This window comes from Varanus komodoensis, unplaced genomic scaffold, assembly GCF_004798865.1.
Source record: "Varanus komodoensis strain SLA01 unplaced genomic scaffold, ASM479886v1 scaffold14_1, whole genome shotgun sequence".
In the NCBI taxonomy this organism is placed as follows: domain Eukaryota; kingdom Metazoa; phylum Chordata; class Lepidosauria; order Squamata; family Varanidae; genus Varanus; species Varanus komodoensis.
This window is the reverse complement of record NW_025335438.1, coordinates 2,930,517-2,942,066: the sequence shown is the minus strand read 5'-3', so window position 1 is coordinate 2,942,066 and position 11,550 is coordinate 2,930,517.

The window sequence follows — 11,550 nt, the reverse complement described above, 5'->3', positions numbered from 1 at the left end:
GCAGATTCACCTGAAGCTACTAAAGTACATCTTTATCTCTCTTGATACAATTTTCATGATTGGATGCTCTTCAAGTATTTTATCAAGAGTTTATTGTTGGGCACAATGCATATGGCTTCTGAACAAAACCTCATCAACTGAAAATAATTTCATTTTAAAACACAATGGAAGTAGCGTATTGTGATAAAGCCACTCTGGTGATACATTTGATTTTTCACTCTAAAGGTACACTATATGGTTGGTTCTTTCTTTGACAAGTTAGCATCCCTGGTTTGCCATAACACCAACTGAACCATAGATAAAAGTTTTACAGTTTGTCAAGTCACTCCAACTTATAGTGGGACTGATAAGGCAGCATGCACCAGGATTTTTTTTTTTTTTTAAGAATACTGATTATCATGACATGCAAACTAGCCATATTTTTTCATAAATTGCAGTACTTCTCTGAGCTTTCCTTAGTTGGATGTTCTTAAAAATGTGAACTACTTCCGTATCTGCATCAGAAAGAAAGCTATTTTCCATTTCCTATTTTTACCAGGTTGTGTCAGTCCTCTAGGCAGTTTGAATGTTTCATCTCTGCACCTCCTTCCTTTTTTGTCACATTTTTTTCTGACAGAGTTTACTAGGAATCCATAATATGTTTATAGTATTTTTAATGGTAGAAGAAAATGATTTGGTAGAGTTCTTATGACTGCATCTTATATACTTTTATTTTACAAGATTTTCACAATGTATCAAGAGATGAGGAACTTTTAAATCTCTGCAAGTAAAATGTTGCCTCATTGCTAGGCCTATCTCAGGTAATTGCCTCTGTGAGGTAGGATCACCATTCATTTCATGAAAGCCAGGTACATTTTCAAGGGTTGCCTTTCTCCTGATTTGCATTTGAACCTCTAACCTTGAAGCCACAGGGTTATGAGATTCATTACCTCAAGCTCCTGATCTTTTCAATCTGAAAGGCATTTTCATTTTTCAGCAACAATAACTTCACTAAAGGCAAGCAACACCATGAGCCTGTTAATCTAACACTTCCTTTGTGGATTTCTTTTCTTAACTTTTTCTTAATATAGATAAAAACAGATCTTTGTTGAAAAACATCTCTGTTTTTAATGGATTGTAACAATTCTAACAGATTGTTATATCTGTCAATCAAATTTTAAGAATACAGCAATCTTGGTAAGTTATTCTTAAAAAATAATCCAGACAAGAAAAATGTACTTATTTCAATGCAATTTTTTTAAAAAATTACATATCTAGAACCATATATATATGTTTAGTATGGAACTTTAAAAAGTGGACAATGAAACTTGTTGGAAATATTATTCTATTTTACAATTTTAAATATTCCAGATGTGATTATTCAATAAACAAATATCTTTTAACACTGAACTAATTCATTAAATCAGGTTTATGTACTAAGAGCAATTAAGGGCACTACATAAGTATCACCTCTGGCATTATCTGTACTTCATCTGGTGGACTGTTTCATGTGGAATATGTTTCACAAATATAGCTCCTATATTTAACATTGAAAACAAAATATATTTTAGATTTTTAGTAAAATCATATGGTATGAATTGGCCACTCCTGTTTTGTTTAAATTGCATGAAATGTGTTATGTGAAACAATATCATCCATAGTGGTTTCTGGAAAATTCAAGCACATCAGCACATATTATCATAATATTATATTATAAATATTCCCTTCAATGAAAGGACCTCAAAGAATGAGTGGACTATGACATGGTTTAAACATCTTGATAATCCACACTCAGGGTTGAGTATGGACTGAGTGTGGCTTGTCCTTGAACCATGGGTTGTTGTTGAAGGAGGGCTTATTATGTTATTGGAATTTACAGATGGTTATAATCCATAGCTTGTTAACTATGAGCACTCACAGGTCACCACATAGCAACAAAGTAGAATTTTCTTCCTGTATTGTTCATGGTTAATAACCATTAGGATGGTCCTGAAAGAAATGGTGGAAGTACCTCAGCACTCGATTGTCCTGATACATAATTTCTATCACAGAGAAGCTGCAGCTGTTAGAACAAAATATGGAGAAATAGAATGGTTTCCCATAGGCAAAAGTGTCAGGCAAGGATGTATTTATATCCCTATCTGTTCAAGCTGTATGTAGATCATAAGAAAAGCTGGATTAGAATCAGTGGAACGAGTGAAAATTGGTGGAAGAAACCAATGGATGATATACTACTGGCAGAAAGCAGAATTGAGTTGAAATGACTCCCGATGAAAGTGAAAGAAGAACGTAAAAAAGCAGGACTGAAGAATATTAAGGAAAAAAATAATGCTCAAAGAAAAATTATAGAAATTTACTGTTAATAATTAAGAAGTCAAAACTGAGAGAGAATTCACATACCTCATCTCAGTCATCAATACAGAGGAAGATGGCAGTTCAGAAATCTGAAGAAGACTGAGACTTTGAAAGATAGCAATGAAGGAACTAGGAAAGATAATCAAGGCCAAGATCAAGATCATCCAAACTATTCTATTCCCAATCACAACGTTGCAGTGTGAAAACTGGACAGTGAAGAAAGTTGACAGGAAGAGAACTGATGCATTCAAAACATGATGCACAAGAAAAGCTTGTGAATAGCCTGGACTGGCAGAAATGTGTGGGTCCTAATTCAAATCAAGTCACAGCAAAAATGACAAAGCCAAGGCTATCTTACTTTTGACACATCATGAGAAAACAATACTCACTGGAGAAGACAATCATGCTAAAGAAAGTTGAAGGCAGAAGAAGAAGATGAAGCTAAATTATGAGATATATTGAATCCATAAAGGAAGCCAAAAGCCTCAAATTTAGACAAACTGAATGGAGCTTGGAGGGCTTTCATCCATAGCGTGGCCCAAGTCAGAGACGACGTGATGGCACATATCATCCTGGACCAACGAACTTCCCAGAAAAAGTAGTGAAATTTTGTGAACTAACCCAATCTGCACTAAACTGAGGTGTAAAGCAATTATTGATCAGTTTTTGTACTTCCTGGATCTTCTGACATGATGATTGTCTCAAAAATTGTACCAAGATATATTAAAAGCTAGCTATTTCAAAATGTATGAGCAAATCTGCATCTCAATGTGAATTTTCTGCAGCTTGCTAACAAAAATGAAGATTAGTGTGGAAATAGGATGGAACAAATTATGGAGAGATGCCATATGAAAATGACACTGACTAGAAATGGACCAGAAATTTGCCCACTCTCATTTAAAAATAATGAGCAGTCATCTATTATGGTATCCATACTGGATAAGTTAATTTTGGAAGCACAGGTGTAGACTTTTGCATATTCCTATTCCAGTTAGAGATGACTGAATGTGTCAATTTTATTTCCTATACTATTCACATTTTAAGTGGATAGAAATTGGATTGTCCTGTTTCTGCATCAATTTGCCTTTTTAAAGTTTGCACAATCATGTTTTGTGTAATGTTCCATCAAGAAATCTATCATCTGTCCTGGGCATCTGTCCTGAGACTCAGTAGAGCCAAGATGGCTGGAAATGTTAGATTTCAGGACCTTGGCCAGCAACCCTAGAATTAAAGTAATAATAAGTTGTTTCAGAAGAGTTGTAGAGGCAACTGGCAGGCTTTTACATTCAGACTAGGGAGTCTGTCTGAAAAAGTCCACCCCATCAGGTTCTGTATCTGACTGTTAAAGAGACAGAAGCTTTTCCTGAAAGTCTCTATTTTGCCTGGGGAATGAAGACTGGAAATACAGGGAATGAGTTAGTTCACCTTCTGAAGGATTCTAGTCTTGGGCCTTTGCAATCTTGTATAGAAATACTAATATGCATATTTGTGGACAAGAAGTGTTGTTATACAAGCCTTTTCATACGCAATTTCTATATTTTTTCTAATGCATATTTTACCTGCAATTTCTCCTTATGCTTGGAATTTGTATGCATTTTTACACTGGAAAACTACACCTCAAAATTTAAACTCCCACCAAAATGCAATTAATATGTGAAAGAAAGAAATGTGTATCCCATTCTTAGCTCACCATGGAAGGTACCTCACAATACACTTGCTTATTTGTATCATAAGCACCATCAGTCAAGACATTTGATTGTCTGAATGTTTAGTTGTCTTGAAGGACCTTAAAATAAATATGAAATAAATAGAAAATTATATGTTTGAAATTTAATCCAATATGCCCATCTAAAATATGTTAGAATGCAGATCATAAAGCTCTATACTGGACATTATAAACAAAACTGTCAATAATTTTCTCCAATCTTACATCGATCTTGAACTTTGCTTCATAAATTAGCTTCATCCCAGACATATAGATATATTTGATTTAGTTGGCATTCTGTGCACTTTGCTACACATTTTGACTAACATGCTTTTCTGTGTTTCCCCTGATATGCACATTTTCCTAATATTCTGCAAATTTCCTAATACAGTGCAGTTTTGCACATTATTTTCCTTAACATGAAATTTGTACACAGCTTCTTTTAATTTAGAACCCATTTACAAAATTTGGAAAAAAATATAAATTTTAGAGAATAACTGAGTTGCAGTTTCATGGTGATATGAAAGTGTGAAATTAAATAAAATGCAAATTGAATTAATGTCTTCCCCATCCTTGATAGGAAACCAGGGAAAATAGCATGCTTATATTTAAACACGCATGCACTAATATGTGCTAAATTTGTTTCCCATTTAGTCTAATGAGAAGTGCCATTTTGGCTTGTCTGAACCATCAGAATGTAATTACATCCATGAAGATTCAGGTACATGTACAAGTTCTGCATTTAATTAAAATTGAAAATGAAGCTTTAAATATCAATTGGAGCTCTATTCCATTACTTGACTTTTTTTTTTACTTTACCAATTCTGCTCTATTTTATTTAAAAAACACACACACATGCACATAGCACATGAAAAACACATTTGCACATGACACAATTACTGTCACATAAAGCAGAAATGCCTGGGTAATTTGAGACAAGCCATGGAAAACAAAACATTTGCATAAATTCATGCGGGACTGAAAAGGGTTGGGGAGGAAAAGCTCTCAGAACATAGAATCAATGTATAGCTCACATATGGAAACAATGACATGATTGTTTACTCACTGGTTTTAATGATATTCACTTTCTCCTAATGGTAATGTGGAAAATGTGAGTGCCAGATGTTAAGCCTTCAGCATATAAGCAATGAACACTGGAAGGTCTATTGAATTTTTTTCCCCCAACACTAAAATATAATGTAAGTTTATTAATGCTGTGTATTTCTCTGCTCTTTCCCCCCACCCCATCTCTTTTGTTTGCAAGGAACAGTGTTATTTGTAACCTAGATTTCCATGTTTTAGAATGGTTCAGCAACAAATTTACATATTTCCTGGAATCTGCAGATATAAAACCGGTAAAACACTCTGAGCATTATTAGACGTAGATTATAATCCATTACCATTGTTTCAATTAGCAATGTAAAAGTGACCTGCAGTGTTCGGATGACCCACTAATGGATTTAAATGCTTTCAAATATTAATGCAGGTTTTCTAAAGATGAATCCCAAACCCATTATTCCTGGAATAACTAGGAGCTGAAAAGCTGGCAATGAATGTGCATTATGTGGAAAGGCTCATGGTTAATTAAATGAATACCTAGCATTACACTACTCACTCTAGTGCTACAAAATTATTTCTCATTGATTTTTACATTCCGAGCCCGTGATTCAATTTACTTCTGCAATTTGTGTTGTTGTGTCAATAAAAGAGAGCTTCTTGAAGATGGAAGCATTAGAGAAGGATAAAGACATTAAGGACCAATGAAAGCTACACTTTTCTTAGAGTTTCCCCTCCCCTCAACATTCTATTGAAATATCGTTTGTAGGCAGCACTTTGTTATGTATTATTAATACAATTTTTGTTTGCTTCCATCTGCTCTCTTCATTCCTTTTTATAGTCAGGGACTGAAATGTTAGTGATTGCTTCAGGGTGAGTAGCTTCTTTTTTTTTCCGTAACAACTTCACTCACTATCAAGAACAAAACACCATCAACACAAATCTGTTATTTCATGTTAAATGAACTAGAAGGGCCACATTAAAAAAGAAATGAGGCAGGTGGAATTCGGGTAGTGCATTTTAACTCACCCAATAAAAATGTATTTATGAATCAAAATATTAAAAAGGAATTTATCTAAGTTCCTTCAGTTTTGAAAAAGACCGACCCAATGTTATGTGATATGCTCTCTTGTGCTTTAAAAATCATTTGTACTGGCTTGGATCCAACAACCTCCATGCATCTGTGTGGAAATCGCTTTTCTTCATGCATACTAGAATCACTGATCTTCAAGTACCCCACTTGATTTAAAAAGCCAATCTGAACCTGCAAGGAGGTAGGGGGAGAGAGAGAGAGAGAGAGCATGCATGCAGTGTTGCATGTGAAGGAATCAGCAACCCTCCCCCAGACAAGATGTTCTTTCTGTTCATACACAGGGCTCTTTGGAACCAAGCCATAGACTATTCTCAGTGCTACCTGAGATTCTCCCTCACAGCTTACATGAACATGGGTCCTTGTGGGCTGTAATTGATTTGTGATCCAGCTCTGCACACACTTCAGAGGCTGATGTCCTCTTGGTAGAAGGACGTAATATACTAAGGTGCACTGCAGGATCTGTGCTTTTTATTGTTTTTCAAACCACTTAATGGACGTCCAGTTTATGCAGTTAGAATATTTCCTCTCCCCAAACATATGTATAGACTACTTATAGAGTACTTACATTTCCTTGAAAAATAATGGGCTTAGCAGTTAAGACTCACTGCTCTTAGATGAATGGAAACAGACAGCACCCTTTTAATTTCAGAAAGATTAGGAAGGGAGCATATTGCTTGGCATAAGCCAAGCAACTGGCTGTCTTTCAGAACAGCAGCAGCTTGTAGGAGGTTTGCAAGAGCAAAACAATATGTCCAACAACAGGCAAAAAGAAGATTAGGGTGATTACTTAAACTAGACAGGGGAAACTGGCAATAAGCGAGCATCACTGCTCTTTGGGCACCAAATCAGAAGCAGGGCATGCAGGAGTGACAGCTGGGGTGGCCAGTTGAAGAGAAGGGCCAGAATGGCTTCTGTCTCCACCTTCTCTGCTCTCCATTATCTGATGACTGAGGTGGCCATTTCACTATACATCCATGGGGTCAGACATGGATGCATGGAGTTTCTTGAAAAGCATTACTTCCTATGGACACAGGAGATGCCCTTCAGCATTCCAATATTTCTCAGACTCAGCACTTTGATGCCAAACTGGATAATAATACTGAACTATCTACAGGACTATTTTATGTATTGCTGCCAAAGTGTACATGAATTATTGTGAATGCTCTGAAGCAGTGGTTTTCAACTGACTTTCTACCAGTCCATGGGGGGCCTGCATCCCACTACCTGCAGACTGGTGTGGGGGCTGGAGGTGGTCCACCATCTCTTCCTCAGTTGGCATCCTATTTGCAGAGGGTGCCCTGGTGCTGTGGCAGGGGTGGGCATGGGAGAGATGGCTCAGTGGGAGCCAGCTGGGAGCCACACTGTGCAGATTTCAATATTTTGTTCTTTCGTTGGCATTTTTTGTTGCTCCATTTTTGGTTGTTTTGGAGATTTTTGTTTTGGTTGGGTTTTTTTTTTTTTTTTTGGCATTTGATGTTTGGAAACTAATACACAGAATACTGTGTGGTGGGTATGATGCTTTTTGTTCTGCCTCAGTGGTGGTTTTTCTGTTTTTGCCAGTCCCCAGCTGTGGAAAGGCTGAAAACCATTGCTCTAAAGGACTATGTAAAGCACATGATAAATATGGTTAGCAGGCTCTACGAGGGCAATTCTCTGGCACAGAAAGTCTCTGATCTCTGCTTCACTGTAGCATCACCTGAGCAATGGTCAGAGATAGCATCTTCAGGTGACACCAGCCAGACCAGGTCACCTGGAGGAACCAAGAGGGTCTTTGCTGACCTGATGTAACTCTTGTTACACTCTTGGTTCCTCAGTCCGAGCATCTTGATCCACAGATAAGCTGTTGAATTATTAGTATTCGTTCTTGACCTCCAGCCTGTACTGGCTTCTTCAGATACTTCTCTGCCTACTCCAGAACCTAACACTGAGGCTGTCTTCAACTTGCCATGAACCTCTGACCCTTTAACTTTGTCTGTCAGTTTTCCAGGAGGTGGGAAGTATGTGTCATTGTTTGAGTGCAAGGTAAAGCATACTTCTCTTTCTTTATTTCTCCTTCAACATGCATGTGCACGCATGCATGTGCACACACACACATCCCATATGACCCTGGCATGATGCACCAATTGGAAGGGAACCATGGATTTTTAAAAAATATGTATGTATTTATTTAGTATAATGGCAGTGCTGCTACAGAGAAACCCTAACAGCTAAATCCTAATAGCTAAATTTTGCAACTCCTCATGAGCACCATGGATAGTTTCAGGTGACTGAGTGATAAGAGCATATTTTAATTTGCAAAGGAGAAAACTCCCACAGGGAGTTTTCTCCTGTATTAATGTCATGGTTGTACAGCAACAGGCAAGAGAGGTCACACTACCATGAAATGTATCATGTAATAATGTCAGCCACTATGCAATAATTATACTCCATGGCAAGAAGCTTTGGGGATTGTACAGTAACAGTGTTATGAACAGCTGGGGGTGGGAATTCAGCCCAAGTTAAGAGGATTGTTAGCAAAGTCTCATAGATGCAATGGAAAATGGAGCTTGCTTTCATTCCAAACAATAGGGTTTTAAAATGCCCACCTTTCCTTGGATTTGTGATCAAGCAGGACATGCCATTTTATCAAGGCTCCGGACAATGGTTGCATATTGTAAGACATCTTTCCTAACCAAGTGACTTTGAGATTTCTTGATCTTCAATTCCCATCAGCCCCAGCCAGTGGCAAATGTTCAGGAGTTCCGAGAGTTGTAGTCCAAGACACCTGGGGTGCACCAGGCTGAAGAAATCTGTCCTAAGGGAACGTATACTATTGAAACAACATTGACATTTCCCCATGGGTATTTCCTACTCCTTTTTACCAGGACATTGAAAAGAATGGGAAATGTGCTTTTGGACTTTGACTCCCACCATCCCTTATGGTGGTTACACCTGAGAGAGTGCAGTGCAGCAATACCTGGAAGGTCATACCTTGCCCAACCCCTGTCCTTTTAAAGATAAAGTTTGTTGCTGCAGAATTATGTTATTTTGATCAGCTACTTAGAGCACAATCATATGAATGCACCAACAAAGTCCTACAACTCCCAGTACATCCCACCCAGCATCTCCAAGGCCTTTTTCCGTGAACTGCCTTCTTTTCCGACCCTTACATGTGTTCTGTGCAGCTTTTTCAAAGCTGTTTTTTAAAAATATTTTCAGCTTTTTAGCACATTTTCAGCTTTCATATATTTCCTGTATGAATTGCCCACTGAGTAAAATGCATCCATATGCAGTTTTGAAATGTACACAACTCCTTCACACACATGTGCACATTGTACTGGATTTGGGAGAGTGTGTGCTGTCATTTTCTGGGTGATTCAGGCTGGAAAGGAAAGGTCCAGTGAAACAGATGTCTCATGTATCTCTAGTCCCAAGGGGCTGGGCCTTCTCTTTACCAGACAAAAGGGAAAAAACAGGTCTCAAAGCTCAGCTGTCTTGGTGATAGTGGCAAACTAGGGCACTGAGGGGACTAAAAAGTCCTCATAGTAATGCTTCTGTTGCTCCTGCTGCTGCTATTTGTCTCCCAATATGGGAAGCATGTATGTTCAAGAATAGAGTACTGGGGGGTAAAAACCAGCTTGAAATATCAGAGTGTTCATCTACACTTTTACAGAAGATCAAAACTAAGCCATTATGTGGTAATATATACTTGGATCTGAGAACATGTCTTTGTCTTTTGTGAAGGATTTTTTGTCTTTTTTGTCTTTTGTGAATCCTTTTGGCTAAGTAAAATCAAGTACAATGACACAAAACAATTTGCCACTTTAATGCCATTTTGGTTTGGAAACTTTGCTGTCAAATCAGCTTCTGTTACTGAAAAGTATTTGCAACTCTCTGTGTATCTGCTGCATAACTAGTGTACAATTCCCTTATGTTAATTATAGAGCTAATTTTCAAGTTTTAAATCAAATTTTAGTTTTGGCTGTGTGACTAAGAATCTAGCATATAATGCAGACTACAATTTAACACGTTGTGCTTATTTACACATTAAATGAGTAGTTGGCTTTTAATGGAATTCATCACCTTTAACAGTCCCTACAGCTCAGCAGATTTGGGTAAGAATTTGCACATATGCTGAGCTTCTCTTCAGTGTTGACTCATCAGGATTTTAAGTTTATTTTTGAATAGCTACCATTTTCTTTACAGTAGTACTCAAGTATCTTTGAGGTATTCAGGAAACTACATTCATATTAATGAATTCAGACTGAGAATCGCTTAACCTTTGCAATGCTTGCAATCGTTAGTATGGGATATAATTTTCATTTTACTTTTAAATGTATAACTTGAATGGGTCTGGGTAAGTGTTGGGTACAGTGACTGACCCTTTCCCCATCCCAATTGTGAGCATGGCACATTGATTAAAGTACATTTGGGCCATAACCTTACATCAGCATTTCCCAACATGGCGCTCTTCAGATAACATCCATTATTCTCAGGTGGTATGGCCATGCCCACTAGCCAGCAAATGGCTTCGCTTGCTAGAATGATGGGAGTTGAAGCTGAACACATTTGTAGCTAGGTTGGGGGAAGCTGATTTTACAGTAAGTAATTTAATATTTGTACACCAAAGGATTACTGGTAGAACTTGTGGGTTACCTGACCACTTGCGCTTGCAAGCTTATGCCACAAGGTAAGAGCAAGTTGTATCGTAATTACTGGGAGAGGGGTGGAAAGAAAGCTTGCCACCCTAATCCTGCCAATCATTACAGCAAGCACCCTATCCCTACACTGCTTGCATTGAAGAAAATGTTGTCTGTATCAAAGGGTCTGCACATGTGTGTGTGTAAATGGGCAGACATGCATGCAACTCCTGATTGCAGAGCTGGTATCATCCACAGTTCTTGGACTGAAAATCTTTAGTGGCTTGGACTTTGCCAGTTTAAGAAGGTGGACCCTCCAATAAGTTCTATACTTCTGTTGAAACCAATGCTTTTCACCAACATTAGCTAGGTCAGTTTTCACCAAATGTGTGCCCTTCAGATGAGTAGAACTACAACCCCCAACATTCATGATTATTAGTTGGCAGGGCTGATGGGAGTCAGTCCAAAACAGTTGGAGGACACCAGGGTGAGGAGCTGGGCTACCCATCTCTCTTTAAACTTGCAGTGGGGCCACCAACACTGCATGTCCTCTGTACCAGGTCCTGCCTTCTCCATTTAGAGAAATGGGGAAAGTTTGTTTAGTTCATTTTTTATCAGGATTTGCCTAGTTTGCACTTTCCAGACTTGGGCTGAATCTAAGGTCAAAGTGCATGTAGTATGATTTGTGGACTGAAAAGAAATGTGTTCAACTGCATGGCTACATTTGAAAATGATGTGTGTGA